This window comes from Pelodiscus sinensis, chromosome 1 (genome assembly GCF_052426305.1).
Source record: "Pelodiscus sinensis isolate ZL-2025 chromosome 1, ASM5242630v1, whole genome shotgun sequence".
Lineage (NCBI taxonomy): Eukaryota > Metazoa > Chordata > Testudines > Trionychidae > Pelodiscus > Pelodiscus sinensis.
In genome coordinates, this window is record NC_143052.1 from 85500204 (window position 1) to 85522573 (window position 22370).

A 22370-nucleotide genomic window follows, 5' to 3' on the forward strand; every position below is an offset into this window, starting at 1 on the left:
AAACTCATGCCACTTCTATTTAGGTGCTGAAATATAAAATTTGGAGCCCAACTTTAGACAACATTTGAAAATTTGGCCTGTATCTTGATTAAATACAGGATTCAGAAGTTCTAGTTGATGACTTATTCTCCATGACAGGTTTAACAGTAAATAAATTATGTCTTTCCTAGCAGAGACACATAAGAGGCAACAGAGGTTTCAGGCAGCCTCTTCTGCCCCAGCAAAGCCATGCTGGAGGCAGACATAATGCAGCCAGGTAATGCAATGCCTGTTGCCCCAGAAAGGATACAGATAGATAGGCTGCCCAACCAGCACCGGTTTTGCTGAGGGATGAGCTGATTCAACTTTTTAAAAAATACATAGTAAGAGATGTTGCTCAGCCCTGCCTTCCACCAATATCTAAGCATAGTATGCCTGACACAGGCATAATGGGCCAGATCCTCTATTTATACAAATTGTTGCTCAGTTGAAAATCAATGGAGCCATGACAATTTACAACAGTTGAGGATCTGGCTCAATGCCTCTAAGCATCACCACCTATGATAGTTAATGACCCTTCCCACAACCTCACTGTGCAGCTCTCCATTTTAGAGACATAATTAAGTCCTATGTTTTGTGAAACAATGTACAGTTACAGAAAATATCATCAATGCTCAGTTTATGAAGTTAATCAATGTTATGCAATTACAATGCCAGAAGATCTCAGTCATCTGCAGACAGACTGAAACCTTGACCCTTTGGAACTTAGCTCATCAGCCTCTACTCACATGAGCTAAAAGTCAGCTACCTGGTAGCTAAGGCGAGAGAGCAGACTCATAATTCTTTCTGTAGGTGGTCTCTATGCACTAGATTGGTCAGTACACCACACCCAGAAGCTGTATGGGTTACATTACACAATCCCCATACTGAATCCAGTGGTGCAATGGGTAAGTATGTCCCTAGAGACTTGAGTTCCCATATCAGTTAACAAATTAAAATGAGTTCGGTCGTTTCATCTGAGTCTCTATTTGGGTATTTTGGAAAGCCCATAAATATATATTAAGTCTTAAAAGAGGTCCAAGCATGGTGTTAGATGACACTGCCAATCAGGACTGAGGTGCACTAGCATAAGTATGTGATTAACCTCCCTTCCCTGTTTCTTGGTTCAGGCAAATGCTAAGACTCTCCTTCATTTTCATGAACACCAAGTCCCTTTCATATTTTTAAGGAAAATAATTATGTGCATACAGTTCCATAATGTGGTTTAATTATAGCCCCATGGCATACATATTGTGCTATTTCTTGTCACTAAACACCAACAAAATACTTTTAACTAAAATTATTTTTCTATGCATTTTGAGTCCACTGACTTCAATGGCAACTTATTAATATTAAGGACATATTACAGATGTTTGATGGTGAATCAGGTTTTAATTAAAAATTAGCTTTCTAGGTGACTGCATTATTGATAATACTGTACTTTTATTACATTTTGGTATGATCTATGAAGTCATATCTGGAAAATTAAGTATCAAAACAATTATATGGCACAAATGTTTTACTGTTTCTATATAAGCTAGACGTTTCTGCTTAGGAACCTTTTGTTATTTTAAATTCTAATTTCTAATTATTTGTAAATTATTGCTTACTCAAGAATTCTATGAAAGAAAACTATGTAAGACTTTATAAAGCTGAATAATAAGATCAGCATATTAAATTATTTCTGCAAAATGTTCGAAAGACTTTTGTAGTTGATGGACATTTTGATACTGACATCAATGAAAGCAGGTATAATGAAGAGGATTTTCGGTGTTATTTTTACATAACAGTACTATTTGCACTATTGTGTGTGTCTCTGATCCCTCAATCTGCTGTATCATTACCCAATGGGGGTGAACAAGGACTGTTTGCTCTAGCGACAGGCTGAGATACAAGTGTGTGGGCATTACCTAGTCTCCTGTGGCTAGATCCCCGTATAAATGGAGCATTTGAGAAGACAATGGCAAATCCAATTGTCCAGACATTGAGACCTAGCAACCAAGGACCCAAGAGATTTGGATCTCCTCAGCTTTCAGAAGGTAGTTTGAGGAGCATTTCCCAGCTGGAGAACACATGACTTGGAAGGCATGAGGTGGCAAACTGACTTCTAGAAGGACTCAGGGCTCACACATGGAGTATGACCAAGGAGGTCTGATGGAGAGACAGACAGGGCTTGAATCAAGGGTTCACTGTATATTGACTGGGCTATGGACTAACCAGAATGGACTATGCTTTAACCTTCAGTTCTTTATACCACTGAAAGACTTTCTATGCTGCATTTTAATTCACAAATAAACCTTTCTATTCTGACAATGCTGTGGGACTGTGGCTGCAAATGCTAGGTGAGGTGCACTAATCTCTGAGGAGCATACAAGTCTCCATAAGAAGTCCTTCTCAGTTGGCTTCACTGAATGGAGCTCACAGGGTGAAGCAGGGGTGCTGACAGCCAATGGGTCCAATCTAAGAAATCAGGGAAGCCACATGGCTTTCTCTACAGAAAGAGTGAGTCCCATAGAGATTGGCACACGTAAGGTGTTATTCCTACACACTGTTCAAAAGTTGGGGGCATAACACCAATCCTGTGACAGCAGGATGAGACCTACCATCAAACAGATGAGACCTACCATCAAACAGGATGAGACCTAACCCACATAACAAATCTTAATCTATAGCTGCTCTTCATCCACATACTTGAGTAATGTATAAATATACAGCAGTAAACCCTGAGGAACATTGTCATTCACTTCGTATTTTCATCCACAGAGATAATCACACTCACTCATTTCTTTGACTCATTATTCTACCCATGAGTTTGCAATCATTCACCATTTCTAGAAATTAAAACAAATTAGGTATAATACAATGTTCACCACTGCAACCTGGAATCAGAAGAAAGAAGCTGCTCTGACTATGCACTGAGGAGTTTATATACACTAATGGGCTTGCTAGTCCCACTGATTTCTGTGAGAAAACTCCCACTGACTTCAATCAAAGTAAGACTGGGTCCTAAGTATTACTACATTAAGGGTCTGCTCTTGCACTGCAGTCAGTGGGACCACTCACCTAATTAAGGGATTACACCATCAGCCTCTAAGGGACATTAGTGAAAGAATGATTCACCTTCTTTTATGTAAAATTTCTCATCTTATTTTCTTCTGCTTTTTAAACTCTTTTATTCCTCCCTCAAAAAGAAAAGATACTGCTCAAGGAAAGTATTTTGGATTTTAATCAATGGGCTAAATTCTGCAGCCAGACACACAGGAATCTCCACTGACTTCATTTGTTGTCATTAGTACAAAGTGCCAGCAAGTATTAGTTCAAAGTTTTAGTACAAAGTGCCGTGGTATTTGGTCTTTAGTATTCCGAATAAGAGAAGAACCACTTGATTCCCTGCTGCCTACAACTTTCAAAGAGAATAGAAAAGATTCTGTCCAGTCACATGGGGTGTGTCTACATAGCCAGTCTTAAATCAAAATAAGCTATGCAAATTGAGCTACATCAAGTATGTAACTTATTTCGAAATAGCTTATTTCAAAATTGGGAGTGTCTACATAGCACTTATTTCAAAATAGAACACTTCTCCTCCGACTTCCCTTACTCCTCGTACAATGAGGGTTACAAGAGCTGGAGTAAGAAGTCTTCCAGCTTGACAGTATTTCAACATTATTTTGAAATAACTGCCTGCTGTGTAGATGCAGACTAATTTATTTTGAAATAACGCTAGTTATTTTGAAATAATGTTGCAGTGTAGACGTACCCATGGAGACTCAAGATCTCCTAAGTGAACCAGATGGAACACCTGAACAAAGAGACAATTTTAGAGCAATTTCTTAATGTGTCCACAAATGTGCATAAATATTACAGGGCACAGGAGGCTGGGTGGGGTGAAGCAAATTCCAAGAGGCAGAGTCCTGCTTGAGAGAAAACACTACTGGCAACACTGTTAAATCAGACCCATGAGACACCGAGTTTGAACATTGCAGATGCATCTACATTAGCTGGGGGGGATAATTGGATGGTCATTACGATAATCTCAGTTCAAGTAGCTGAATATTACATGAACATCAGGAGTTTCACTGAGCACCTGAATAGCAGACAGTTCAGAATCACAAGTACAGTTGTGATGTGCTTTCATGTGACTAACCCACTCAAATGGGGTGGCTACATTATGAACTAGCAAGAATTTTCAGCTGGCTTTTATTAAAAAAAAAATCCTACTAGAGTCCATTTCAGCAATCTGGCCAAGAGGACATGAAAGCGTGAGTAACGGAGACAAGATCTACATATGATGAAACATACAACAGCAAAACTTCTTTTCCATTTGCAACTGGGAGCTTAGGAACAATGATGGTTCTAAGCAGAATCCCTATGTTGCGGGCGACTTTAATAGTGGTTCACCATCTCTGTTGATGGAGACGTTATAGACCTTCTCCATCAGTTATTTACCAGATCCTGAAAACTATTACCACTGAGAATTAACATCATCTTTGTCTTGTCCAGATGAAAGGTAAAGATTTCAATTCAAATCCTTACTTCTGTGAGCCTTGTGTCGGGGTCAGACATCAGCAACATACTCATGACATTTCAGCCCATATCCTCTCATGAATCTTTCAACAGTTCCAAGCAGATGTTTAATAGAAACGGTGACAAGATTGGATCCTATGAAATCCCACAAATGAGGACTCCAGTAGGAATAGCAGCCACCTATCAATGCCCTCTTGGAAGGACTAGAAAGAAATGGTAGAATCGCCTAGTCTTATGGCAGGCAGTTTGAGAAGAAGTCTCTCAAGACTGGATAGTGTTAAAGGTTCCTGAAGATGGAGGATGTAAGCAACGACCACTGGCCTTTTCTAGTGCCCCTGGAAGATCAACTAAAGGAATAAGAGTCATTTCCATTCCATTGCTCAAATTTGAATGTGTCAGATGGTTTGGAGTTGGTTGGCTCTCTCTTTTTAAGTGATCTTTCCTAGAGAGAAGAGGTTAGTTATTCAGGACATTGGTGCACTGGTGCCTATAGACGATTTATTTAGCAAAGTCCTGATAAGTTTTTTTTAACAGTAGCTAACATTCCTCTTACCTAGAATAGGCACAGATAAAGCTAATATGAAGTTAGGCATACCACTTGCAAAGTTGCAAGTTTCTCCTCTTGGGACACAGGTTTATGGTATGGCTGCTCTCTCCCACTTTCACCTTGTTATCCCAGATCTCATGAGGGAGATTTGAATGCTAACTCTAAGCATTTTAGTGCAGATTACACAAATACAAAAGCAGAAGTAAAAAAGTCCATCTTTCTCCCCATGTTGACTGCTGCACAGCATTACAAGAACTTTTTATGTCTAAGACAGATTAATTACTGGACCTCTCATGGCAATTCCCTAGTGTTCTTCTCACATTTTTGTTACAGGTAATCAACAAACAAAGGTGACCTACAGAAGATGGTTCAGAAGAAGGGAGCATGCTGGTAGATGTACAGAGCTGAATTGTAGTAGGGATATACCACACCCCTGTATTTTGGGATGGATGAGAAAAGACATCTTCCACGGTGTCTGAAAATTAACAGGACCAATAAATCTCCATAAAAGCAATGATCAAACCACAACAGCAATTGTTTCTCGAGTTCTGTTTTCTTGCCTGTGACTAAGTCTAGAACATCTTGACATCGGGGACCAATGATTATTTGTTCTAGACATGAACCAAGAGGCCTTGTGCTAACAACTTACTGCTACTGGCTGTGCCAAAGAAAATTGATTTGTGGTGGTTCAGTGGGCTAAGGAATTCTCTGGAAGTTTAATTTGTTCACCAGAATTTAACTTTCATTTTTAAATAAAAAAGCATTCACTAGTTCTTATAATTTTGAAGATAACTTTCAAAATGTGAAACAAATATAAATTGATGTCTGCCTGAGTGTGCAAACAGCCTGAAATAATAATTTTGATAGAGTCATGAACTGGTCAAGTCATTTCAAAGGTGTGCTAACTCTGAAGCCTAATTATAATTTAATTTTTCAGCGTTGTTAATCAAGGCTGAGCAAATCATTGCAGATGGGGAACAATATGAACATCTATACAGTCAAGAGAGTGATGTCTTGATACTCAGTATGTCTTAAGCACCTGGAGTTTGGACTATATATGGAGTTTATAAAGGTACCCTTCTTGCTGCCCGCAATCAATTCAACCCCTCTATTGCAGGCAAAACCAAATCTTCCAGGACTGTCTAGGGAACTTCATTACAAGGCTTGACGATATCTTAGTAAACTTCAGAGCACTGTAGAAGTTTAATATATATGTGAAGACTGCAGCTCATTATGCTTATCATTGTGGTTTAACACAGAGGTGGGAAACCTTTTTTGGAAAATCAGTTGGGGGCCACACACAAGTGAGAAGCAAAAAAACAAAAACAAATTCAAAAACCACCCTCACTTACTGACATAGTCTCTGAATGAAAAGTAGAAAGACACTCTCCACATTCCCCTCACACACCAGAGCTGCAAGTAGATTTTGTGTGCTCAAGCCTTGCAGTGGGGCAGAGGGGGTCTTGAGTGCCAGCATGGACTCCCCAATACTTAGGGGGAGCCCTGAGCCTCAGGGAACTGGATCCAGGCAAGCCTGGGGCCACATCTGGCTGCAGGACCTGAGGTTACCATCCGTGGTTTAACAGAGAAATACATAGGAGGGTTTTTTTCAAAAATGTATTCTTTTGACAGATTAAATAAAGTGGAATCAGTACCATCCAGACTGTTGAGAAAATTTAAAAGAAAACAAATATATAAAAACATCCATCACTGAAACACAATGAATGTGATTGTTCTCTTCTTGGAACTTAACTAAAATCATGACTGGACTAGGGAAAGGGGCCTTCTTGAAGTTTCTCAGTTAGGGTGTGACTACACTGCACCATAGCTCAAAATAAGATTTACAATTTGAGCTATGCAAATTGTGTATCTTATTTCTATCATATTTCAAAATAGCTTATTTCGTAATTTGGTGTTGTCTACACAGCGCAAAATTGTGAAATAACCACTATTCCGAAACATCCCTTACTCTTCGTCGGAATAGAGAGGCTGTTATATTTTGAAATTATGGGCTGGCTGTGATGACACGGGATAGTTATTTTGGGATACTCCTGTATCCCAAAATAATGCTGCAGTGTGGACATAGCCTTACCGTAATACCACCCAGAGATCTGCTTTATTCTCTCACTGGTTGCATTTAGGAAAGGATGCAAATCACAGCTAGGATCCGTTGTCTTGTTTTTGCATCTGCTATTCTCCGCCCATTCCTAAGTAATTTGGAAATTGATTCATTTGAAAGTGGAGGATTTTTTTAGGTGGCATCACAAGGAGAAAATCTGAGTTCTAACCAATCTGACTTTTTTCACCACACAGTCAATCCTTAGATGTATTGTGATGCTTTCAATTAATGCCCAGAAGCATAGTGTATTTTTGTAATGGCATTTTTATGGATAAGCTTGTCTGGCACTGGCTGATTACCACACATCTCCTTCCTTTAAACCAATCAAAATTAAGGATATCAGTAGTATTACAAGATTTCCCACCCCTTCCCCATTGACATACGAGTATTTTTTCTAGTCCCAACCCTTCAACCATTTGCACACATGCTTAACAGGAAAATCATTGGAACCATCCACACACCTAAAGTTAAGCACAGTTGTAAGAAACAGAAAGATCAGGGCCTCTGTCAGTTACAAAGCTACATTAGAGAGAAAAGCCTTGTCCTCATGATGAACAAGTGTCAAATTACTATACCACAATTCTTAAGCTAGAATAAATCTCTATTCCTCGTATAGTTCCATTAAACACTTTGTGATGCTATCGGAATGGAGTTGTATAACATCATGGTAATTACACATTGCAGGATCAAGGTGTTTGAAAATAAACATTTACTCATTTTACATAAATGCCTTGTATTTGTATTGGCATTTGTGTAGAAATAGGAAACCATTACACTGTGACAACATTCTATTCTGGTGACCTTATCTCTTCAGAAGAGTACTACATCTTATTATTTCTCAGATAAGTGAAGTACATAAATATGGGGATTTTTTATATGGATCCAAAAGAACAGGTGCTATCTGTCACAGCAAAGGCTACTTTCCTACTAGTTGGTAACTCATTGGCATAACAGACCAGAATGTCCAAAGAAGCCAAGATATGTTTTTTTCAGTAATGCTCCCCAAACTGGACATTATGGTTTATGTTGTTAATACTGCTGCTGTCCAGAGCACTGTGGACTAAATCTTGATTTTGTGTATGTGGGCATTCATTGCCAGCACTCAACCACTTCACATACATGAACAAAAGTGGAAAGGAATTTTTCCAAGACACATGAAAATAGGTCTTAGTCCACATACTTAAAACCCTCAAAGAAAAATATTACTGCACATGTGCAGTAAGTTGTAGTCTAAATAATATGATAATGCCAATTCTAGCAACCATCATTCCAGAATATAAAGAATAGCTTCTTACATTTGATTTTTAAAATCTAAGCCTTTATGAATTACAAAAGCATGAATCATGAGTTCAACTTGTACTCATTGCTGTTTCTTTTTTACATTCCTAGCCCTTAAACAGCTGAACTGATTTTCTTGACAATGTCTAAACAAAAAGGACAAAATAGCATGGTTGTAAAGCTGAGACCGTCTTTGACAAGTTTTAGTCAGGAGTTATAAAGTCTCTGAAAATAGAGGTTTACAACGTAAATGCTGACACAACCTTCATGAAAGCAGCAATTGCCGGCTCTGCATGCTATATTATAGCTCTCCAGGGTGTATCACTTGAAAGTACATTCCCACTCTCCCCCACCCCAAAAGATTAATCATTGCTTAAAAATACACGAAGAGAGCACAGTGTAGATAAAGCTTTTCAGTGTCTCTTCCTCCCAGTACCACTCAAAGGTGATGAAAACTCACCAGACGACAGGACCCATCTCCATCAGGCAGCTGAAACTACATCGCACGCGATTAACATGTCGCTTTACCCTTTTTTTTTTTTTTTTTTTTTTTTTTTTTTTTTTTTACAAAACACAGAATGATCGACATTCCTGAATACGAAGCATTGGGGAGGGAGGGAGAACAGATCACCTGCCCTTTGCAACACTACAGAGCTGGAGCAAGGCAGGCAGATAAATAGACAGACAGACAGACAGACAGACAGACAGCCGCACAGGTTAACATAAAATAATCCTTAGCATCAAACCAAACTACAAGAAATAAGGGTGGGGTGGGTGGGGGACAAAGGGTGAGCCCCCCAGGTTCGGGCTCAGCTTCCTGCCCCAGGGGCAGCAATCGCCCTTCCCCACCAGAGCCGGGGGGCTGCGGAGGGGAGCAAGGGGGGCACAGCGGTCCATGCAATGGCAATCCAGGCGCCCTGGCTACTCACCGGCCCCCGGTCTCACCTAGGAGCGACGGCGGCGACAGGTTGGGGAGCGGGCCCTGCCGGGCTGGGCGGGGGGCGGCTGCGCTCAGGGATATGTATTTGCTGCAGCTTTTATCCCTCGCCTTTGTGCATCTTGCCTTGCCCCGCGGAGTGAGGCAGGGAAAGCGCGGCGGAGCCGAGCACAGCTGAGCGCTCACCCGCTCCCCTCCCCGAGCCAGCCGACACCGCCGCGCGCGCGCCCCCGCGCCGCCCCCCCCTTTCCTCCCGCCGCGCGCTCAGGGCAGGGGCAGCGGCAGCGGCTCGCTCGGCGCCCGCTCGCTCGCGGAGGGCTGCGGGGGGAGGGGCCGGACAGGGAGGGCGCGCGCGCCCCCGCACCCCGGGGCTGGCTGGGTCCCGGCGCCGCGCTGGCGCCCCCCAACCCCCGCCGCGCCGGCCCCCGCGCGCATCCCGTTACTATGGTTATGCTCCATGTCTCCCCCGCGCGGGGAGGGGGCGGCGGCCGCTGTGCAGCGCCCACATGGTGCCCGGGGAGCCGGCTGCTACCGGTGACTGCACCTGGGGCACCAGCCTCCGGCCGGGGGCAACCGAGCACAGGGCGCGGGAGCGGGGGCGTCACGGGGGGGCAGCTGTTGTTGGAGGTGACTATCTCCTCCCCAGGGGCGGGCCGGAGGCCGGTCATTCCTCTGGCGGGGGGGGGGGGGGGGAGGGGAGCACAGCAGAACCCCAAAAGTGCGGGGGGAGAGTCCGGGGGTGCAGCGTCTGCAACTTACAGAGGGGAGGGGAGGAGAAAACCATCTTGCCTCCTACCAGCTCCCAAAGCAGCTTCCCTGTCTTGCCTCTCAGCTCAGCCACTTGCTTGTACATCAGGGTTTGGCTACGTCTGAGCAAATCTAGAATTCACGAGTTAATGTGAACAAATCAGCATCCCACCCGATTGTTTCCTACAGTACAGGCGTCCCCCTCAGCACCAACAACGGCATCCGCTAATAAAAGAAATATAAAACAAAAGATAATTCCCTTAATATTAACTTTTAAAAATGTCTCAGGGCAGAGTTGCTCTTGCAGATCCGTGTGGTGGCTCTCAAACGTTATTTTGTTCCCCCAAGGGAAGTTTTATGTACATAAGATGAGCACATTATCAATCAAGTTCTGCCCAGGGGTCTAAGATCAGAACTTTGCCAAGTCAAAATATTTTACTATAATGAGCTAAGCACATGTAAGTCATGTAGTTCCTAGTGAAAATGATGCTACTTTGGTATAGTTCCAATAGACTGCAAGGTTTATTCTAGGAACTAATAGATTCAAGAATTTAGGCCCTTATTCTGCATTTGGATCCACATAGCCTCAATGGATGCATCCATGTGGATTGTCAGAGTAGGGCCTAAGTTTTCGGACATTTTTAGTTTTAAACAAAACAAACAAGTGAATGTAGTGGTTTTAGTATGATTTGCTGCCTCTGCAAAAGAAAACTGAAAGCCTTGTCTAAACTGTAAGTCCATCAAGTTAGGTTAGGTCAGTGTGCAGCCTCCAAATAATTAAGTTTGCTGTTGTTGTCTATGTAGGCTCCTGCTGTTGGCGGGCAGCCTCACCAGAGGCACTTGGATCAAGAGGGCACCAGCTGTGAGCCACACATGGGGCTGTCAGCTAACAGGCAATGTAAGTAATGCAGTGTCTACATCGACACTGTGTCACCTTAACAACATGGACCTAAGCACTTCGTTTATTGCAGAAGTGGAGTTATTAATGTAGTAGGCAACCTACATTGGTGGGAGCAATCTTGTAATATAGACGCTTACAGAGCAGCTTACAAGAGCCTAACTTTACAGACTAGTGATGGGCAACCTCAATTAGTGATTGGGCTGCTTGAGTGGCCCTCTTTATCTCAGTGGGCTGCAAGATTGTTTTAACCAAGTCAATCTCCCAGGATTCGGTATTTTTGCTAACTGCGTTTGTGTACCTAGGATTTGCTGGGTTTGCCAATTGAACTGAAGCAGCACTTTGATTGGATGCAGAGGGAGCACATGACTCTCATAGTCAATGTTGTGTGCAACCAGCATGCACTTCACTTCATGTGCCCTTGTTTTAGGTACATGTCCCTTTAGTAATACCAGTAAGGGGAGAAAAAAAAACCTATGTGGATGGAAACCAGAGGAATCTGACAACCCTAAACAAAATGTCTTGTTGTCAGCACATAGTCCCTGATGGGCCACATCTGGCCCTCAAGCTGCAGGTTGCCTACCGCTGGTGTAGACCAGTGTTTCTCAAAGTGGTCTGCAAAATCACTTTGACAAACCTGCTAACTGGCCATGTGGATGTGTTTACTTGCCGATGCTGTGGCCACAAATCCTCATGGTTCCTTTTGGCTCTGCTTCTCCGTTTGCAGCCAAATGGAGTTGTGGGAAGCGGTGGCCAGACACACACCACTTCCTTCAGCTCCCCTTGGCTTTAAATGGTGAACTGGAGCCAATGGGAGCTGCGAGGCTCAGTGGCTGCAGCACCGGTTTATAAACACACTGGTGTGGCCAGTTATCAGGTTTCTCAAAGTGGTTTTGCAGACCACTTTGAAAAACACTGGTGTAGACCAACCAGGTGTAAAGAAGGAAGGGATGTAGCAGATGAGGGTTGAGATCCAGTGATAGCTGTTGAAGCCACCTTTCACAGCATCGACACAAGCTAAGCGAATGCTCTTGAGTTTATCATTTGCATAGGCACTAAATTAACTTACAAAATAAAACAAAAGTGAAATTCACTGGCAGTCCCATTTTATATATGTATGTATACAGAATTGCAAACAGTTGGTTTTTGAACAGGACCACTGTGGTTGAGGCCCATTTGAAATGTTATTCCTCAAAGACTTAATTATGTCTTAAACCAAAGCTGAGCGGAAACATTTTGAAAAGCACCATAACTCAAACAGTAAGTGTTCGCTGTTCATAAAAAGCTTACTTCATTATTGTGTTAATAACAATAAAATGTGTTTACTGCACAGACTAGTCTCTCCTCCCTTCCCTATACAAAAAAACCCCTAACTGATATGGCATAAAGAGAAAAGTTATGTGACATTTTATGATTAATTCACTGACCCACTCTTTGGAAAAATTATAAAGCATAATAATATTGACTTTGGATAGAGAAATACAGATTTGACTAAAGTGAACAAAGTAACTTTTATTATAATGCCCCCTTATGTAATTGCAGATTCATGTGTGTGGCTTAAAATAATGTAATGGATGTGCAGACAGGCAGTTCCACAATATTGTTTTTTAAAAAAACTTCTGTATATAATGACTGAATTTAAGTACCTAGATTTGCCAAATTAACATCCAACTTAGGCTTTCTTCAGTACAAAATCTTGGAAGGGGTTTTGAGGAGTCATTTTGTTTGACTGAATATCTTACACTGCTTCCTAAGGTTGCAATCCTGTAACTAGGCAGACTCTTGTACCTGTGCAGATTGAATAGCATGATTGGATCTATGTTTGGAAGCAAATCTAAAATAAGTAGATCTGATTTGTAAAACAGAATTTCCATCTCATGGGAAATTCCAACATTTTGAAATTTGATTTTGTCCTGGATTGAAATAAAAAAAAAATTCTATTTTTGTGGTATAGAAATTTGTATTTGAAAAACATGAAAACAAATGTACTGAAATGTTTCTTTTTAATTATTTAAACATATAAATATTAAATATAATATATGGATCGTCTATGTTGTGAGTAACATTCTTGATGTGCTGGAAAGGCTTTTTTGAAAAGGAACATTTTGCCACACTGTTTAAAGATGATTGGTCTTTCAATTTGCCTACATTAGGGCTACACTGTAGCATTTTGTTGGCAGAGGCTTTTGTGGAAAAAAAATGCAGTGTAGATGGGGCCATTTTGCGCAAAAAACCCTTTTGCACAAGATCCTGTATTCCTCCTTTTTTGAGGGATAAGGGATCTTGTGCAAAAGGGTTTTTTTGCACAAAATGGCCCCGTCTACACTGCATTTTTTTCTGCAAAAATGTCTTCCGCAAAATGGATAGGAAGAGACTATGCAAATGAGAGCATGAGAAATGCTAATGAGTGCTTCATTGCATTTCCTCTGCCAACAAAATGCTACAGTATAGACGTAGCCTAGATGTTTCAATGGGTGAATCCTTTTGATTGAATATGCTTTGTCCTCAGCTGTCATGTGCTTTATCTTAAGTTTTGTGATCTTCATTGCCTCGGTAGTTAATAGAGTGAAATTCAGTGTTTAGTGTAATTGGGACTGATCCAGTAAACACTTTGAAGATAAGGCCAAGGCTTTAAACAGACATCTGAAACTGACTGAGGGCCAATAAAAGGACATGAGAATGATCTGATGTGATCTCCATGACCTAGATCGTGGAGAAAGTTGGCAACCTAGTTCTATGACAACTAGAGCCTCGGTAGGTACCATCTTCATATTCAGCTTCAAATATGGGGTTTTATAGTAATTCAGCCTGGAGGTGACAAATGGTCAGGCCCTAGAAAGAAGCAAAGAGTTTAACAAGCTGGAGGTAAAAGAAGGCATTTTTAAAAATAGACAGTATCTTGCTCTCCAAACTTAGTTAAATGTCAAACAGGACCCCAAGACTTTGCACCAATGTAACCAATGGGGGCTGTCCTCATTCAATGTTGTATCTAATTCTTCAGTTTTGTAGCTAATTCTTCAAAATCTTTCCCCTTTTCAACCATCATCACTTTGGTAGCTGGATTCAGCTTGAGCCAGTACCCCTCCATCCAAAATCTGATCTCCTGTAGGCTTTCGGGTAACTTAGTGATGGGGGTTGTGTCAATGTTATAAGAAATAACTAAGTGTTCTCTGTATATTGTTGGCATCTGAGCTGGTATTGTCTCTCTCTCTCCCTGTAGTCTCATTTATATAATGAAGAGAAGGAGGGATCCCTGTGGGATATTGCGGGTAAATAAGAGAGGAATGGATGAAGCCATTGTAGCGTTGGGCAAGCTATACCTAGTAGATCATGTTGGCAGATCAGTAGTGTCTTGTGTCAGAGGTCCAATGATCTGAGAATAGAGGTCATGCCTCCTTCCATGGCCATAAGAAGGTAGTCTTTCAGTGCTCCTAAGGCTAGTGCTGTGCTCTGCTCAGTTAAAACCCTGACTGTCATGCATTCAAGATGTTGGTTGATGTCACATATTGTTCAAGCTTGCTGTTTCTCTTATCTCAATTATTTTGCCCAGGAATGGGCAGCTGGAAATTGGATGGTAGTTAAAGGTATCATCACGGTCTGCTTTTGGCTTTTTGAACATCGGGTGAGACCGTTGTGTTTTCAGTGAGTTTGTGAGTATGCTTCTCTGAGGGAGGTATTAACAATTTCCACTATTAGTGAGGATAGTTGATCTTTGTTTCCACCAGTCAGAAGGGACAGAGATCCATTTCACAGGTTGCAGCTAAAGATCAGGAATGGAATTTTCTTCCCTGCTTAATCTCATATATGTTCAGTTGATCTTAACGGCAAAGTACACTGGCAGCTTTTTACAGTGGTCAAAGCTTGGTCCAATATGGGATATGCACCCAAGAATAGCTCTGCTATCTGTGATTCTTCCTGCATTGATGTAGGCCTGTAAAATTATTGGTGCTGATGATGGATGAATTCAGAAAGCTTTGTGTTCTATTAACACTGTAACTATTTATCTGTGTGCTTCATCTACTGTAGTTTGTCTGTGAACCACGGTGATGCTCTTGGGTAGGGAGTGGGCCCAGGTGTCAGAGGTACTGTACTGTACTGATGTGCTAATGCACTGGTTCCTTGGCATTGTATTTGGGTAGTTGCTGTCTTAAGGACGAGTTGAAAATCTGGAAGGTTCAGGGAGTACTCGTTACCCTGGCAAGAAGGAGCGAAGACTGATCTTTTGGATATGATCAGACAAGGAGAGTAGTATTTGGAGGGTTTGTCCAATGCATAATTCTAGCCTGAAGATATTATTCTTCATATCTCTCTCACTATGTGGGTCCAGAGATGGCCATAGAGAATCCTTTTTACCATGCGTGCCGTGAAATCTCATAGACATCCACATACCAACCATAATTTATTCTGCAGTCATTGACAACAGGGCTGATCCAACTTCCAGTGAAACTAGTGAAAAGACTGGCATTGATTTCAAGGGCAGCTGTATACAATATGTTACGTGTTGCAAAAAAGAATCCCATAAATGGTCTTCTATTGGAAATACTGGAAAAAGTAACATTCTCCATCCATACCAAAGCAGTCAGGCTTATTTGTTAGATTAAAAAAACACTCTCTCCCCCAATCCTAATGAAGATGGCCAAAGAGTTCATCATGTCACACAGCTGATCCTACTGCTTCTAATGAGAAGATAGATTTTGAGCTTTGTGGTCTTGTTTAAGAATGGATGGCTTTTTAAAATAAAATTGTGGTCTGTTGGAGAGAGTGGAAAGCTAGTTTTTCCCCCAAGATGTATTGTTCATAAATTTCAAGTTTATGTTTATCTTGGAATTTTTCTAGCCAGTGAAGATTATTTTATGATAACTAATTAATGATCTCTTAAAGGTAAGTTGAAACATTTTTTTCAGTAAGCCTTATTATTACCATAATGTCCTAAATGCTCAGACAAGTTTCGACAAGTTTCAATGTTAAATCATTTTTCTCTTTCAGTTCTGAGTCATTTGACTCAGTGTTAAAAATTAGCACTGCCAGTTTGGACTGGACTGCTGACATAAATACCATCATTTATCATCATTGTAGCAAAGGAAGTAGAGTTCAGTGCAAATGAAAATTAGTCATTGGTGGGAAGTTAAAGGAGCTGAGCTACTCTCTACACACTGAGGGAAAAGAGCAAAATAAAACAATATAAAATAAAATTTAAAGACCCTGGTCCTGCAGTCTTTGCTCAAGTATAATTTCCATTAACTTCAAAGGGACTTTCACCTGAATTATGTCTACATAGTTAGGTCCACAAGTATAGGTTTTATGAGTACCCAAGATCACCATAATCTGCAGAGAGTTGGGCAAGAGACTTGTGAGAAACATTTACTGTGCAGTAGAAGTGAAATAAAATGATAGAAAAATTATGCGAATGGAAAAATCTCAGTGGTATAAAGTACTGCTTATTGTATTGGAATATTGTACTAATTTGAATGAAAAGCCACCAGAATGGGAAAAAGGAGCAGAGCAAGTCCTACTAAACTGGAGTTTGCTAAGAGAGCGTGTTAGGCACTGAATAAATTAAGCATTTGCACCAGAGCTGAGTGGGTAAAGTCACTCTTCTGTATTGGTCTTGGGATACATGCATGTTAGTTATTATTGGATTATATTTTTAATTATGTTATCTTTAATTAAGGAAACAGAATAGAAAGGCAAGGAGAACACAATTTGCTAACCTTAGAAATTTTATTCTCTGCTGCTGAATAGTGGCAGTATTGCTGAAGAGGGCTTTTTGGTGTGGACAATAGATGAGTGAGCATGAACAGGAAATCACTTTACCTTTTTGAGCATGAAAAATATGTATAATCTAAGGGTCCTATGAGAACATGACTGCCCAATTTGACAAGGGTTAAGTGAATCAGACCAGCAAGATTCTTCCCACAGTCCTTCACCTCCAAAGCTGTCTCTCTAAGTCACATCCCATCCCTTAGAAAGTATGATAAACAAGTTTTAGTAATAGGACTTAGGGAATATTTAACTGCACAGGATAAACTATGACAGGAAACTAGCACTAAAAAGAAGTTAGGATGGAACAGCACTTAATTGACTTATTTCATTCCTTTCAGATAGATTACAGAGGATGAGCACTGCCACTCCAAGAACTCTCATGTGTGGACTTTTGCAAGGGTCAAGATCATTCAGTCTTTTCTTCAGCAATTCAAATGTCAACCACTCAGGGATGTCTCTTCCTTAGGAGAAAGGGCAACCTGAGGGCTTGCTAGCTGTGAGGGAAGCAACTCAAGTGCATGTGCAACATATCTTTGTCTCCCTTACACACACCTGGGTTCAGGTTCCTTGCTGCCAGTGATATCATGCTGAGTGGAACAGAGGGGGATGACTGAGGTACCCCTGCTGATATTGCATAGAACTGTTAGTGCTATTTTTTTAAAAACTTGCTCTAAGAGCTCAGTAGAAAAGCCAGGCTGAGATAGTGTTTCCACTTGCTTCGCCTTGGTGACAGCACTGTCCATTTGGCAGAGAAGGATGTCACTTACACTCACTCCTAATACAGTGCATAAAAAAATAAAGAGCTATGTATAGAATACTCACTATCTTCCTGGTGGAAAGTACTGTCCTAACCTGATGACCCTAGTGATCACTATTTTGCATTTTGAGAACAAGAAAGACATGGGGATGTTGCTATTTAGGGCTGTCTAATTATTGTGTGGTGCTTAAATACCACAGCAATGGGCACCTCAGAAAACCCTATGGGGTAGTTACTCACCAACTTGAGCTGAGAAAGTCTAAGAAAAAATGGCACCCTTTGAAAGGGATCTAATGTTAAGGATTAGTCTAATGTTGGGGATATACATGAAGATAGAACTCTATTTTATTTCATAAAACACAGACTGGTTACCTTGGAATAGAAGGTATGTGTGTAATCCAGGCCCGCTTGATTGGTGCTCTGTCCCCCTCTAGTGACACCTATATGATCAAGAGATTAGAGTCTACTACAGGTCTATTTAGAAGACTTGTGGCTTTTAGCTTATGCAGTAGAGGCTAATTCAGAGGTCCCAGGTACAATGACAACCAGGATTTGAGCACTATCTGAAAATTCTGAAGCAGATGAGGAAATCAGAAGAAGTTATTGACATTACCATATGAGTGCATCTACACTGTACCCGTAGCTCAAAATAAGCTACTCAATTCGAAATATGCAAATTGTGTAGTTTATTTCTACTTAATTTCAAAATAGCTTATTTTATAATTTGGTACAGTCTACACAGCACTTATCATATATATAGTAGCCCAATGTCTGTGCGTCTGTAATGCTGACATACTTGGCCATGCCCCCTGGCCGTGTACGTCAGCGCCTCACCCTCCTTCCCCTTCCTCTGTGGCACACTGTGCCACTCAGCTGGGCCCCGGCACCCCATTTTTGAAAGAACTGCATCTAGACTGTGGTTTCAATTTCGAAATAGCGCTTTTTTGAAAAAGCGCCTTTACGTGATTATGCAAATGAAGCGCAGGATATTTAAATCCCGACTACATTTGCACTTTTGAAGTGCTTCATTTACATCCCTCTGCCAATACAGGAATGTAACTAGACGTAGCCTGAGAGAGTAAAGCTCTTGTCCAATTTCTCATTTTCAAGGTGATCAAGGATCAGGACCCTTGCGGAAGTATCAGAAGACAAGAAGGCTACATCTACACTGCAGTGCTATTTTGGGATACTGGAGGTATCTCAGAATAGTTATTCCATGACTTTTTGTCTAGACATAGCCTGAGAGGCTAGCTCTGAAGAATTTTAGATAGAATAAAAAACAAAGAGAATAAGGATCAAACAATCATTAAATGAGACAAAGTAGGATAAGACCTGAATTGGAAAGAAGTATGATTTAGACATGTGGTATCAGCAAAGTTAGAAGCTGTTGAAGAACAGAGGGAAAAATACATAGAGCCATTCAACCTCATACTAATGGGAAGTATTTCTCCTTTGACAAAACAGAGGAGAATTAAACAAAGAGATGACGGGAGATCAGTAAACTGATCAGTGATCAAAAAGTAAGCACTGAAAAAGAGTCTGAAAATGTAAGCACTGATTAAGACAAGAAGCTTTAGTTAATCATGATTAATGAATACATAGTGTGGAAAATGGCCTGAGAACTACAGAACAGTATGTTGCACTGGTGAGCAACCTGATTGTGAGCTGTGAGATATTTTGCTAACTTTGACCATCTGCAGGCACCGCCCCCTGCAGCTCCTAGTGACTGTGGCTTTCTGATCCTGGCCATTAGGAACCGCAGAGGGTGGTGCCTGTGGACAGTAAATGTCAGCAAAATGTCCTGTGGCCTGCAATCAGATTACCTTGATGGGCATGCAGCTTCCAAGCCACAGGTTGTCTTCCACCAGTATATTGCTTCCCAGTAAGTTTAACTTAAACACCTGGTAAATTGTTCAAATAAGCTGTCAATATGTGAGCAGCTTCAGAAAAATAATGTCATACATATTATCATAATTGGGACCAATCTTGCATGGAGTTAGTTGGTCAGCATTTTTCTTTCAGAATGATTGTCTGGCAGAAATTTAGTTTTCAAAAAAATCAGCATTTTCCATAGGAATATTTCAATTATGGAAACAAAAAAATCAGTTTTCCAGTCTCTGAAGGACTACATCTCACTTAATGCAAAATGGATCCCCCTCTACCCAAACTGCATGATGCACCATATGAAACACATGTCTATGGATGGATCATGGGAGAAGTACTCTGGCCAAGGAGCCTGGCACATTGGAAAGGATGGCAGTATCAGACTCCCAAAGTACTGTACAACTTGCATGAGGCAATGTGCCACAAATGGAGAAATGCTGTTTAATGTTAAACAAATTTGAAACCAAACATCTCAGTATTGGGAATGCCAAAATGTTTCATTCTGTCTGATCACTTTTAAATGAAACATTTCAGCCTTTTAAAATTGTTTTTTTAAATATATTTTGTTCCCTGAAAAAATTAAAAATTTCAAATTTTTGTCCCAATTCGGGGCAAAACTAAGTGTTGCAATATTAGAATTTTCTGTGGAACAGAAATTTTGCAATTTGCTCAACCCTAGTGAAATCAATGAAATGAGACTCAGTTACAAATGTAAAGTACTTTTTTTACAGAGTGAGGAATAATTAAAGACATAAATATAAACTGGAAAAATACAGGTAGATAGTACAACCTCAGAAAATTCATACATTTTAAGGCCAGAAGGGGCCATTATGATCCCCTAATCTGACCTCTTGTATAACACAGGCCAAAAATTAAATATCCAACAATTGTCACTTCTGCCTCCAGGATTACATGTAAACTGAATCTAAGTAAATAGTTCAAAGCTGCTGTAGAAAAGAGAAGTGCTACGTTTAATTGTTTTAAGTTATAGGAATATCACACACTAAATAAACTAAGGCATTGCTTGCCTTAAGTCTGTGATTGCATAAAATGCCCCTCTTCCTGGGATTCCATAACATACAGATACCTGATATACTAGCCATAGTATCACCTCTATTCCTTATCTGTGGTTCTATTGGCCTCTGGCTCAACAGACAGTGCAAGTGCTCTACCAACTGCTATTCCTTGCTTCATTCCCCTCCCATGATTTGCCCTTTGGTCTCTTCTCCATGCTCACTGGGGGAAATGCATGTCTATATAGCAAGCTATTATTTCAAAATAATGTTGAGCTGGAGAATTTCTTACTCCGACTCCTGTAATGAGGAATAAGGAAAGTTGAAGGAAGAGTGTTCTTCCTTTGACTTCCTGCTGTATAGACAGCACCAAAAGCCAAACTAAGCTATTTTGACTTCATTTATGTAATTGACATAGAAGAAGTAAAGTATCTTAATTTGACTTTTGCCGTGCAGTATAGACATGCCCTGGGTTCCCTAAACCTCAGTTACCATGTCTGGGCTCCTGAAAAATATATCATTAATACTAAGCAATACGGAGGTCACCCTTTTGAAAAGATGCATTTAAGTCGTAGAAAGCTTGGCAGAGAGAAATACAAATGAAAAGATTTGAAAAAACAAGACCTATGAGAGACTGCTAACAGAGTTAAATGGGTTAATTCTAGCCAAAAGAGACAAACACAACTATTTACCAAAAATTAAAAGAGATGTCATAAAGTGGGAGAATTTTTCTGATTAATCAAAGAAGAATGAACAGTTAGTTTAACAAGTAGATGGGAAAATGTAGGTTAAACATTAGGAAAGACTGTATAACTATAGAAACAGTGAGGTTATGGTGCAACCCAGGGTGGTTGTGACATTGCCATTTTAAACTGAACTATTGTATAAGAAGCCCATTTATTATTCTTGGGGATGGTTTATAAATAACTGAATCAATCCTGCATGTTACAAGAGATGTATTAGATGGCCCCAGAGAAGTCACCTTCAGCCAAAATGATTCTATAGCTATCCTAATCAAAATCTTTTGTTCAAAGGCAGCAAAATATGAGATAAATTTACCTTTTCATAATAGCTATAATAATAAATGACTACTGTACTTTTTAAAAGCAAGTATTTTACTCTTTACCATTACATAAGCAAGCCAGTCATTAATTCTGGTATATGTTTTACTTAAAAATTGTTACATTAAGAACATTAATGTGTCTATGATATAAATGGAGAATAATGAGTATGGGCCTGATTCAATGAAAAACAATGCTACAGAGCCAGATGTAAAACCCGTATCTAACTTTTGAGACAGAATCTTTATTTTCTGATCTAATTTTAAAATGTAAAAAAAAAAAAATTAGTATCAGTCCACAGAAGACACTGACTACTTATGTCCCAGTCTTGTAATGAGCCCTGTGTGAGCAGTCCCTTTTAACCTTCTGTAATACCATTGTACCAGCTCTCTCCCCTCCTCTTAAGCAGTCTCATCTCTTCCGTATACAGTATTCAGTTATTTAATATTTTTATGCTTTACTTTAAATTTTAGGACCATAGTCTTCCTTGGTGTAACTCCATCAAAATCAATGGAATTACAACAGGTCAGAATTTGTCTTTTAATTATTAATAGAGCAAGAATGATTTGGACATTTTGAAACACACAAACATACAACTTTTGTTACTTCATGTCTTCATTCTTTCATCAGTCTGGAATTAGAAACATTCATAACTGGCTTCTTTCTCTCATGATGCGTTAACAATATCCATAAATATCTTTCATTTGAACAGTTATAACAAGTCAGTCTATAGATTAATAGTGTAAGCAATAGATTATTTTCAAATACAAGAAGAAATACCAGTACTGTACTGTCTTTTAACTCTTTCAGCAGTAAATAAAACA

The 22370-nt window shown here is 40.2% G+C and overlaps 1 protein-coding gene across 10 annotated transcripts in view; it reads right to left on the reverse strand.

Moving 5' to 3' along the window:
- ANKS1B (ankyrin repeat and sterile alpha motif domain containing 1B) overlaps nt 1–22370 on the reverse strand; it is an 821971-nt gene that overhangs the window by 130416 nt on the left and 669185 nt on the right. Inside the window, exon 1 of one of the 10 annotated variants that reach the window (XM_089780482.1) lies at nt 9432–10071. The exons of 8 other annotated variants lie outside the window; for them this stretch is intronic. The gene's annotated coding sequence lies outside the window, so the exon portion shown is untranslated. Of the gene's footprint in view, nt 1–9415; nt 10072–22370 lie in introns of those variants that run through there. One more of the 10 variants, XM_089780480.1, reaches the window with a different exon arrangement.